This window comes from Gouania willdenowi, unplaced genomic scaffold (genome assembly GCF_900634775.1).
Source record: "Gouania willdenowi unplaced genomic scaffold, fGouWil2.1 scaffold_315_arrow_ctg1, whole genome shotgun sequence".
Classification (NCBI taxonomy): Eukaryota; Metazoa; Chordata; class Actinopteri; order Blenniiformes; family Gobiesocidae; genus Gouania; species Gouania willdenowi.
In genome coordinates, this window is record NW_021145076.1 from 780,662 (window position 1) to 792,045 (window position 11,384).

An 11,384-nucleotide genomic window follows, 5' to 3' on the forward strand; every position below is an offset into this window, starting at 1 on the left:
ACTATTTGATTAATGATGCACTGTGTAATTTGGGTGCAGAAATTTGAAAACAGTTCTAGGCTATATTTTCTGAACTGAATACAGTTTCTGTAGTCCCTGAACACTGGAGCTAAAAAGCTACCAGGAGCATATAGGTGTCTGATATTCTGAGACCACCATCATTACTTCTCACATAACCTTTTATGTTACACTGTTACAGGGACCAACGTTTCCTAAGAGGACAGTATGAGTTATGAACATATGCAACAGAATGTGTCGACTTCTAACTTTCACCAACCAAAACTATATACATCCTTTAAGTAATATGCCCCAAAGGTTATTACCATTATTATTGATGTAGTTAAACCAAAAGCACATGATAAAGTAATGGAAATCAATTTCATGCAAATGTTTGAAAATCCTTTCCAGGATCAATTAGTTTTCTGTGTCACTATGTCTGCTTCCTCTATGCAGCAATATCATGGAGTAAATGACAAAAGCCGTGGCAGGTAAACTTACAAAAACACTCTCAGTTCTTTTCAGCTCAGGTACAGTGTCCGTGTCCTCACTGCCCGTGTCTTCATGGTTGTCTACATCAGGTGGTGTGAGGTCAATGGTGTTATCACTGTCGCTTGAGCACTGATCAGCTCTCTGGGAAATGAGAAATATTAGTTGCACTAAATAAGACAATGGCAGTTTTATGCCATAATAGAGTTCAGGCACCGTGATGATAATAATGTAAGAGAAAAAGGAAATAAACCTAAAAAATCATTGAACAACTCTTTTTGATTTCTAAAAAAGAAAATTCATTATATTCTCTTCAGTGATTCACAGACAAGATGACTGGAATAACATATTTTACTCTGATTTGGGTTATTACAATGGTACATTCTTTATGAAAAGAGCTATTTTACTCATTGAATGAAGGCATATCAGGGATTTTGACAATTTTACAGTTCGTCATAGTTTACATTATATTAAGGACTGTATTTAACAGTTTCGGGGTTAAAGCAGCGGCTTGCAAATCTGTGTCAGACAGATGAGTCTGCAAGTGATAATTTCTTCAGGAGTCTGGGAGAATAGAGCTGAACAGAGTAAAGTAGTAAACTTTTTTGTTTCTGTCAGTTGATTCATTAATGGCTTAGATCTTTGATCAAAAACCTGGGGATCAAGAGTAATGGTTGTTTGAATCGTTCTCCAATATTAAAAATTAAGCTGGATCAAGCATTTCTGACTGTTCTGTTTCCATAGATACCAACAGTGCATCAATGTCATTTTTTTTATTATATAGCAGAAAAAAAATATTGCAATGTCCATTTTCTCTAATATCCGGCAACTGTAGTTCTTCTTTGGCAAGGAATCTACAGCTGGGAATGTATAATTCACTATTTACTATTAACATTCATATATTCACTTTAGAAATGTTGTAGCAAAGTTAATTTTTATTTAAAGCAAAGACTAATAATACAACTGAAACCCTATCAGAATCAGAATCAGAAATGTTTTATTTGCCATGTACAGTTTTGAGGACAGTACAAGGAATTTGACTTCAGTGGGTGACTTGGGGTGTGTTCATGTGGATGGTGGCAGAGGGAAAGAAGCTGTTTTTGTGTCTGGAGGTTCTGGTCCTGATGGACCGAAACCTCCTACCAGAAGGGAGAGATTGAAACAGTTTATGACCGGGGTGGGAGGGGTCGGCCACAATCTTTCCTGCACGCCTCAAAATCCTGGAGGCGTACAGGTCCTGGAGGGAGGGCAGATTGCAGCTGATGACCTTCTCTGCAGAGTGGATGATACGCTGCAGTCTGGCCTTGTCCTTGGCCGTAGCTGCAGCGTACCAGATGGTGATGGAGGAGCAGAGGATGGACTGGATGATGGAGCTGTAGAAGTTCACCATCATCTTTGTTGGCAGACTGAACTTCCTCAGCTGCCGCAGAAAGTACATCCTCTGCTGAGCTTTTTTGATAAGGGAGCTGATGTTCAGCTCCCACTTGAGGTCCTGAGTGATGATGGTCCCCAGGAAGCAGACGTACTCTACAGAGCTCACTGTAGAGTCTCCCAGGGTGAGGGGGGTGAGGGGGGCTGGGTTCTTCCTGAAGTCTGCTATCATCTCCACTGTCTTTAAAGCATTGAGCTCCAGGTTGTTCTGGCTGCACCAGGACACCAGCCGGTCTGTCTCCCACCTGTAGTCGGACTCGTCTCCATCAGCGATGAGACCGATGATGGTCGTGTCGTCTGCAAACTTCAGGAGTTTGACCGACTGGTGAGAGGAGGTGCAGCTGTTGGTGTACAGGGAGAAGAGCAGAGGAGAAAGAACACAGCCCTAATTGCTATCAACGAAATGTAAACTAGTTAAACCGAAAATGGCACAGTATTTACTTAAGGTATCATTAGAACACATAGCCTCATTCCCCTTCACTGATTTTAAAAAGTATCATAAATGATCATGAGCTGTGGGTCATGACCGAAAGGACAAGATCGCGGGTACAAGCGGCCGAAATGAGTTTCCTCCGTAGGGTGGCTGAGCTCTCCCTTAGAGATGGGGTGAGAAGCTCAGTCATCCGGGAGGGGCTGAGAGTAGAGCCGCTGCTCCTCCGCATCAAGAAGAGCCAGATGAGGTGGCTCGGGCACCTAATTAGGATGCCCCCCGGACGCCTCCCTAGTGAGAGGATGATGATCATTTAAAAAAAAAGTGGCACAGACTCAGATAATTATCCCTTTAACTACAGTACTATTTCCAATATTTACAACCTGCTACATTGCATATAGTGCATCTTTACGTGATTATAAATAATGACATTTTTATTTCCAAGATGATGTGTCAGAAAAGCATCAGAGAATTAAAGATAACATGAAAACTAATTGTTGCTTTTGATCACTGTCTTTCACTTTGGCTCAGAACAGATTTTTGTTTGATTGGTGATGTAGAATTGGATCTCAATGTGTGCTTAATGCATCATTTTGGCCTCATTCATGATTACATAGCAGATTAATAGAGCTGAAAGTAAACTCTTTAAGGTTATGCATGTAGTAAAGTGGTTACCTTTGGATTTCCAGAGCCCAAAGGTTTAATGTCGACCTCTTCATTATCTTTTTCAAAGCCTTTTTCCACATCAGCATCTGCAAAAAATGTCAGAGAATTAAATCCTTCCTTGAGTTAGAATTAATATATAAAAATCCTTCCTTGCAATCAGGAATATAGTATAGGTTTTGATGGGCAGCTTGATACAAATATATTAACTTAGCAGTGGTGGAATGACTGAAGAAAAAGAAAGGGCAGCCCTGAGGGGGGTACAGTGGATATTATATTATCTTGTCTACATGAAGGCTTCATCTGTAATATATCTGAACAATTACATGTTGAATCTGTTGGTGGGAACAGCTCAAGACTAGACAAAGGTCTCCCTTTTCTTTGTATTACTTGCTTTTATTATGCTGTAACTGTAATTTTTTTGATGCGATATGATAATAATTAGAGTATTAACTTTTTTATACAGCACCTTTAAAAACATAGGTTTAGAAAGTGCTCTTATAGCCAAACGTTAAAAGGTCAAAAGTTAAACTAGCAATAACAATGTGATGATTAAGAACATATAACAATTATTTGGTGTACAATAGAATGAAATTCAGGAAAATAAAACAGCCAAATAAATAACTGCCTAAAAACAGAAATTAGAAATGGAGTCAAAGGCAAAGGTAGTAAGAATACATTAAAACCCAATATTCACAAATCATAACATCAAACATTTTTAGTTTGTGTTTATAAGGATTTTATTGACTTATACGGCTCTCATCATATCATCTTTACAAATAAAATGGTGCTGGCAGTTAAAAGAAGTCAAGTGTGAACTTGACCTTATGAAAGTTCAAGTGGATAATACACACACAACTCCTTAAAGGGGGGCTGAGTAAGCATATTAAAGCTAGGGTGGGGAATTTTCTAAAGTTAGCTTGATTTTAATGTAGCTTCCTCCGACCGGCTCCACCTTTACCCCCCTCCCCTTTGTGCTCACATGCACGAGCACCAATGCTCCAATAGCGGAACTAAGCTCATCTCGTATATCGTGTAGGAACTTAGTCTCATTTAGCAGTAAGTAAACACTAAACTTAATCATTATATACAGTATGTTAAAAAACAAGACCTAAAACTCAGTTTTAACTCTGTCGGCGGTGTCGCGCTTTGACTGTGGGCTTGTGCATGCGAGGGATTGAGTACGTGCAGGGAGACAGAGACGTGATTGGTTAAAAAAATGGTTCTTTTTTTCATTGGTTGAAGTTTTACTGGTTTACTGCTGATACAGATGATGGATTTTGTTTGTTCCTTTTTCAGAGCACAAAAGATCTTAAATTCTGTCAGAAAATAAAGAACACTTCAACTAAAAACTTAAAAAAGTGTATCTGGAGAACATTCACTACCCTCCCTATGAAGTAGTGAAAAAGAAAACTAAAAAATAAGTTGCAGAGTAATCCACAATTAGCTATTTAATCACAAGTTCATTAACATGATCCTAAATGGGTTACCCTCATTTAATCCTGAATATCAGGCCCTGATGTAAACTCACACCACAACTCACATATTTCAACTCACCTTTCTCATGAGTGGATTGAATGCTGCAACCAGTGGCAGGAGAACTCAGGTCATTTTTCTGTGGAAACAACACAGTCAGTTTATATTATGTCAGTGTGCAGTGAAACATTAACAGTTTGAACTTCTACAGTTCACAGCTAAAATCTTTTAAATACAACATCTAACTAAAATGTAATTTATTCACTAGTAAAATTTAATTCTAATCAAACTGATACATCAGATGCTTTTTTAAATAGGCCTAAACAAACATCAAACATTATTTAAAACAATTTACTTTTCAAACATTTTCTTCCAAAAATACTCTGAATAAGTATTGTCAAAAACAAATGTTAATCATGGATTTCAGTCACATCTGCTATCACCACAGCTTCAATCAAGCATTAACTTCAATCTACACTATTTTTACATTACTCCCCATCTACTAGTTAATTTAATAAACTAAAGTTATAAAAGTGGAACAGCTAAACAATTCCACGTGATAGCCATGTGTCAGGTTAGCGGACGTTTTTAGAATTTAATTATACTCATTTTATTATGCAACACGGTTTAAAATGTATAAAACCAGCTTTCACAACACTACATTCAAGTTTGAGCAAAAAACAAGTCTTAAAACTTACCTTTTCTTTCTGTAAGCTCACAGCCTGCTCCATCGCTGTGCCTGTCGACTGTCTGTGAGTGAGTCAGACTAGTGCAGGTGCACTTAGAGCCCCTCCCCCACCCTGGCTCAGCGCCAACAGCTCATTAAGCCTTGATCAGGAGAGCGTTTGTTCCCTGGTTCCCTGGTCCTATTATGCCTAACTACAGCTACAGTTGTCTTTTAGTTTTTAAAATAAGAAATTGATCCATGTTTTGAAACAACTTTTTATTTATTTATTTATTCAGTTTATTTCTGACATGGTTGCATTCACAGAAGTTTTTTGTTTTGTTTTGTTTTGGTTTTTTTGGGGGGGTTTTTTGTACATGCTGAAAAAGGAGACAGGAAAAGCAGTTTGCTTATCTGTTTTAAACACAGAAAATTTACATCAAAGCTTGTGTCTTTTCTGGTCAAATATTCTTGGGTCACTTTTTATTAATTATGACAAATTAATGTACTAATTGAAGCTTTCAATAATAATAACTTAAAACTAATTATGCATATAGGCTACACACAATGATATGGAAGCCCATTTCTGTCACTTTAAAAAAAATAAAATAAACGAATTTAGAGAATTAATAATTATGACGAAAAAGAGAAAATTATTCGATTTGTGCATGTGCAACACTTCAAAGACTTCTTGCAGCCACACGCCTTCCGTACACAGTTAAAAGAGGACATATAGTAAATATGCTTTTTTATCTCTCATACTTGAGATAAGCATTATTTTAGATGACCTGCTTGCAGCTAGCCTGGAATCCATCCGAATCTCCTAGTAGGCCATTAGTCTGGAAGTGCTCAATAGAAGCATGATTTCGGGTGGGAGGGACAAACACGGGCAGAGTAACCAATCAAACGTAGAAGAGATGTGATGACATTAGTGCGACAAACGTAGTTCTTATTTTCTAAACGGATATATCCAGGTCTTTTTTAAACGTAACAGAGCGCAGCTACGAAGCTATTCTCTGTGTCGGGCGCCGTGTTTGTGATGATATTCCTCAGTGCAGCCGATATGGCGTTTTTTTCCTGATCTACAGATCTGGAGACGAGGAAGTGAGCCGTTGATGGCAGAGAGAGTCCAGACCCACTTTCTTACAACAGTAAGGAAGTGGGTGTGGCTTCGCCAGGCTAGCGTGCATCCTCAGGCTTGGGATATGTGATAGACCAGTTTCAGGTTTTATTTTTTTTTTAATCTCATCTGATTCTATCATTTTCAGAGGTTCCACTGCTAAAGGTTAAACTCTCCAAGTGTCAAAGCGGCTAAAAGAGAGCAAAAAATCATCAGTCATGAAATAAACAGGTCTTTTTGGCTCCTGTTCATGCCTCGATACCCCTGGGGATCTGAAAATGCCCATGATTATTCACATTTGACTCGGTATCAAGCCTGTAAATATTGGTCTGAATCAGTTAAGAAATCGCTGATATTTTGACCCTAAATGGTTATTGTAGTCTGCTGGACATGAAAGGGTTAATCCTCCAAATTTCAAGAGGCTCTCATCTGGGCTCCTGTAAAGCTAGAAGGTCGATATTGAATATTCAGACTCAGAGGGAGCTCTAGTACTTGTGTGGGAAATTTGGTGTTGATTGGCCCAAAAATGAGGGAGAAGGTCTCATTCATCTGGCAAGATGGTCTCAGGGTGTAAGCAGAGAACAAGACCTGCATTTTCAGAAATGGACTGAAGTAAAAAAAGTTCTACTGGGACCTCAGGAATGATTTTTAAATATGTTATACTAGACTCCATTTGGAGCTGATCTGAGGTGGTTTGGTGTCTCTATGACTTTCCTGTGCCTTGTGGCACCATGGGAAAATTACACAAGTGTGGACTTCAAAGCCCCATAAATGAGTCATTTTTGGTTCAAATGAGCTGAAACTTTTAGAAGTCTTTCAGGGCCTCTCGATAAACAAGCGATTTCAAGGGCGTGTCTCTAGGTGGTTCCTGGAGCTACTTCCTGTGTGGGAGGGGCCATCAAAAAGATTCCACAAGCATATTATTTGAAAGTTGTCAGAGGTCCCACAGCCCAAGTTTCACCTTTCTAAGTGTCTCAGAGGTCAAACAAGAGCAAAAGAGCACCAGTTGTGAAATATGAAAAATTGTGTCTTTTTGGCCCCTGTTCATGCCTCGATACCCCTGGGGGTCTGAAAATGTGCATGATTATTCACATTGAACTTGATATATTGCTTGCCAATTTTGGTCCAAACTGGTTAAGGAATCTCAGAGACTTTGACCCTTTTTAGCCTTTTTGTACATTAAAGGGTTAAACGTGAACTGAGAAACAGGCCCATGCTCAGGCTCCTTTTGAGCTAGGGGTCTGATATTGGATTATCAATGTCATGGAGGGGCTTATTAGTTGTGTGTGCAATTTGGTATAAATAGCCCCTCAAATGAGGGAGTAGTTGTAGTTTTTTCTTTCTTGAAGGCCCCAGGCTTCATCACTACAAGTAGGCCTCAGGCAGACAATCAGGACTCTGGGGCTGACATAGCCAGTGTTTCAGACATTAGAAATGTGGTGGGCAGTGAGATGAACTAATGGATCACTTTTCAAGGGTCTAGCCCCATAGGACCCTCCCTTTCAGCTAAGGACACCTTCAAAGACCCTTTTCTTCAATTTTTATTTAAATGTTCATCAACGGATTGACCTGGGAGGCTGAAATTTGAGTCTGTTCATCGTGTGTGCATGTACAACAAGTGTGCTGAATTTCAGACTTGTGCGACCTTCCAAAGGGTGAAAGGTCACCATTAAGGGGACAGAGGTCAAGTTGATACATTTCTTTTTTTTTCCACAACACTTTGAACTGAAGGCTGACCTCTATGAAATGTGAGATCATATTCTCATGGAACCGTGTGACTAGCCCCTTCCAAACAGGATGAGGTCTCTATGAGGTCTCCTCACCTCAATGAGGTGGACTTAATGCATGTTTGGTTCCTGCTGGCTTCACACAGGGATGTTCATACATGGCCTTGCTCAGATGGTCCAGACCTTTTCGTACATACCTAGCTTGTGGCTCTATGACAAAGATAAGAAAGTTGCCATGGTTGGCCCTCTTTAGGTGACAGTCTCTTGTCAGTTTTCAGTCTCAGCTTGAATGTAGCTCGGACATAAAATGGCCAGCTATAGACCTGATTATCACATACTGTATATGGTGGGAACACATGGCCCTACATTGATCCCACTCTTCGTTCCAGAGCTGTGGTGTCTTTAAGGTTAACAGGTCAAAAGGTTAAATGTGCTGTGTGAAGTATTTTTATTTTCAGATTAAAAACATGTGAGATAGAGAGTTGAAATTGTTTGTACTCTTATCCTGTCATCATGTTGGATCACTGTACTCTGTACTTTCTATTTAAAAACAATCAGTTAAAAAGGAAGAGAAATAATAATAATAATAATTATTATTATTATATATGATATATCGAACACATTTATTAGAGCAAATGTTTATAATTAGCTTAAAAAAGGAATTAATTCCTTACTTATTGAAATTATTTACATCCTTTTTATAAATACTAGTTTTTTAAGTCAAACAGGTTCAAATAAATGCAAACTGAAATTGAAATTGAGATTTTATTTATTTTGACTATTTTTAATTAAAAAAAACAAAAAACCTTAAACCATCTTTACTGCTCATTATATATCCTGTACATGCATATGTATTTACATTTCTCATATCCCTGAGGAGCAGTGAGCAGCCATAGAACAGCGCTCGGGGGGGCTATGAGCTAGGGGACTTACTCAGGGTCCCACAGTGCTGGACCCTCCGGTTACAGGTCACTTCCTTAACCACTCAGCCACCACGACCTCTTTTTTTGGGAAAAAGACATTATAAAAAATTACTAATACTAACTAATATTACTACTACTACTACTACTACTAATAATAATAATAATAATAAAATTTACATTATTATTATTAATATTAATAATAATAATTCTCTTTTAATAAACCTCTATTTTGGGTCAGAATGGCCTTCAGTTAAAAATATTAAGAACTGTAATACCGATTTTGATCAATAGGTTTTTCGCGACACACGACCGTGGTATTCTGTGTATCCACAAGGGGCGCCTCCTTACACACACTAACACACAAAAGTAGTGAAAATGGTCAGCCTGGGGACTTTTGAAAAAAATGCATGGGGCGTGTCTAAACACTGTTTCTGACCTATTAGAGAGGGTTTGCCCGTGGGCACCTTCATTTTGGACACACACACACACACACACACACACACACACACACACACACACACACACACACACACACACACACACACACAAAGGAAGGTGGCGGTCATTTTACGGGGTGAATTAAAGAATGAATAAGGGATTGTTTTATCCCATTCTTCTCCTTGTTATTATCACATTATAAAAAAGTTTAAAATCTACCCTCTCCGGTGGCACGCGATGTGGACGGGCCGGGCTCCTACCAGATAGGCCTCCTACGTGGACACTTCACATCACTCACTCCCAGCTGGTCTGGCTCACCCACTTGTTGCACCACACTCACAAACCCAACCCTTGGGGGGCTGGATGGTGGGGCTGTGTGTGTGTGTGTGTGTGTGTGTGTGTGTGTGTGTGTGTGTGTGTGTGTGTGTGTGTGTGTGTGTGTGCGTGTGTGTGTGTGCGTGTGTGTGTGTGTGTGTGTGTGGTGGGGGGGGGGTGGCCTGGGGCTCCCTGGCCCCCGCTCTTTTCGCTGGCCTGGCTGCATCTGCAGGCCTGGGGCAGTTCCTGGGTTTGCGATAGCGGTTTTTGCACATATACTGGTCTATGATTCACTGGCACGCCTTGGGTTGTGGGATAAAACTCATACTGGGCTTAATTTTAGACACGTTAATCCCAAATACCTGCTTTAAGTATTACCACTCACTCATTTCCCCTGTCCACAGCCACCAACTTTATAGCTAAGCTTCACACTTGTCACTATACTGGCTTGATTACGCAACATCATAAGCACAATATGTTCTACAACTTCACATCTCACCCTCACTGTGAAATAATCTTTTCTTCCCCACCCTTTCTATTTCCTACCTTAAGTCTCTCCTCCCTGCACCCTTTCCCTCCCCCCGCCTACACCTAGGTGTAACACTGCTCTCCCTTTTTATATCCTCCCTATAATAAAAGGTTTCTTACCCTTCCCTAGGGGGGGCTGGTGATGGTCAGAAATAAGCAATAAACGAATCTTATTGCAATAACAAAACATGCATTGCTGTCTCATAATGATTGCACTTCTTGTAGTGTTGACCGTTGACAGCTTGTGCAGACAAGTAAAAAAAAAAAATAAAAAAAATAAAAAATAAAAAAGGTTTGTCGGTGTGAACGCACCTTTAAATGACAAAAACTTAAATCTATGGTTAGATCTGAAGTAGATGGAAAGATTGATAAAAAGTCTCCCTCATATTTTAACTTGTATGAGGGGGACCATCTTGGGTCCCCCTCATTTTTGTTTTAATATACCATACAAGTACTAGAGAAAGCCGCTGCCGCGAGAAGGAGTCACACCAACAGCACATACTTGGCGTTGTGCAGCACCCCCCAGCCAAGGGTGACCGGAGCCACTCATTGGCCGGCAGACAGCGAGACAGCAATTGAAAGCACCCACCACCCACCGTAACAGCGAGCACCACCTCCCAGCAAACAGCATCGTCCCGAAGAGCCACGCAACCCTGCTCCAACCCTGGTACAGACGCCAACATCTTCCCAGCGCACCCACTCCCCACACTGGTGTGCCAGGCCGCCCAGGGCCCATATACCGCAGAGACCGCCCCCAAGACCACCAGGAGACGAGCCAGGCACCCAGCCACACACGAAGAGGAGAGGCACCCCCACACACCCCGCATGGGCGACCCAACAATGACCCCCAATGCCCTCCAAAGGCCCATCGCCCCACCATGCTTGACCACACCACCCCAATGTAATTGTACGCTACACGGTGGTCCAGCCATCAACAGAGGGGCCGGGCTCCCACCTGACAGGTCTAATTCTGTGAACCCACCCACCACTCTGTGATTTTTAATGTGTGTAGGTCCTCAAAAATGTGATAACGTGTGTGTATATGTGTGTATCCATAAAATGGAGTCCGTCCTTAAGACTGCTCTACTGTAAAGTGTCTTGAGATACCATTGGTTATGATTTGGCGCTATACAAATAAAAGATTGATTGATTGATTGACAATATGATTAAACATTTCAACAGT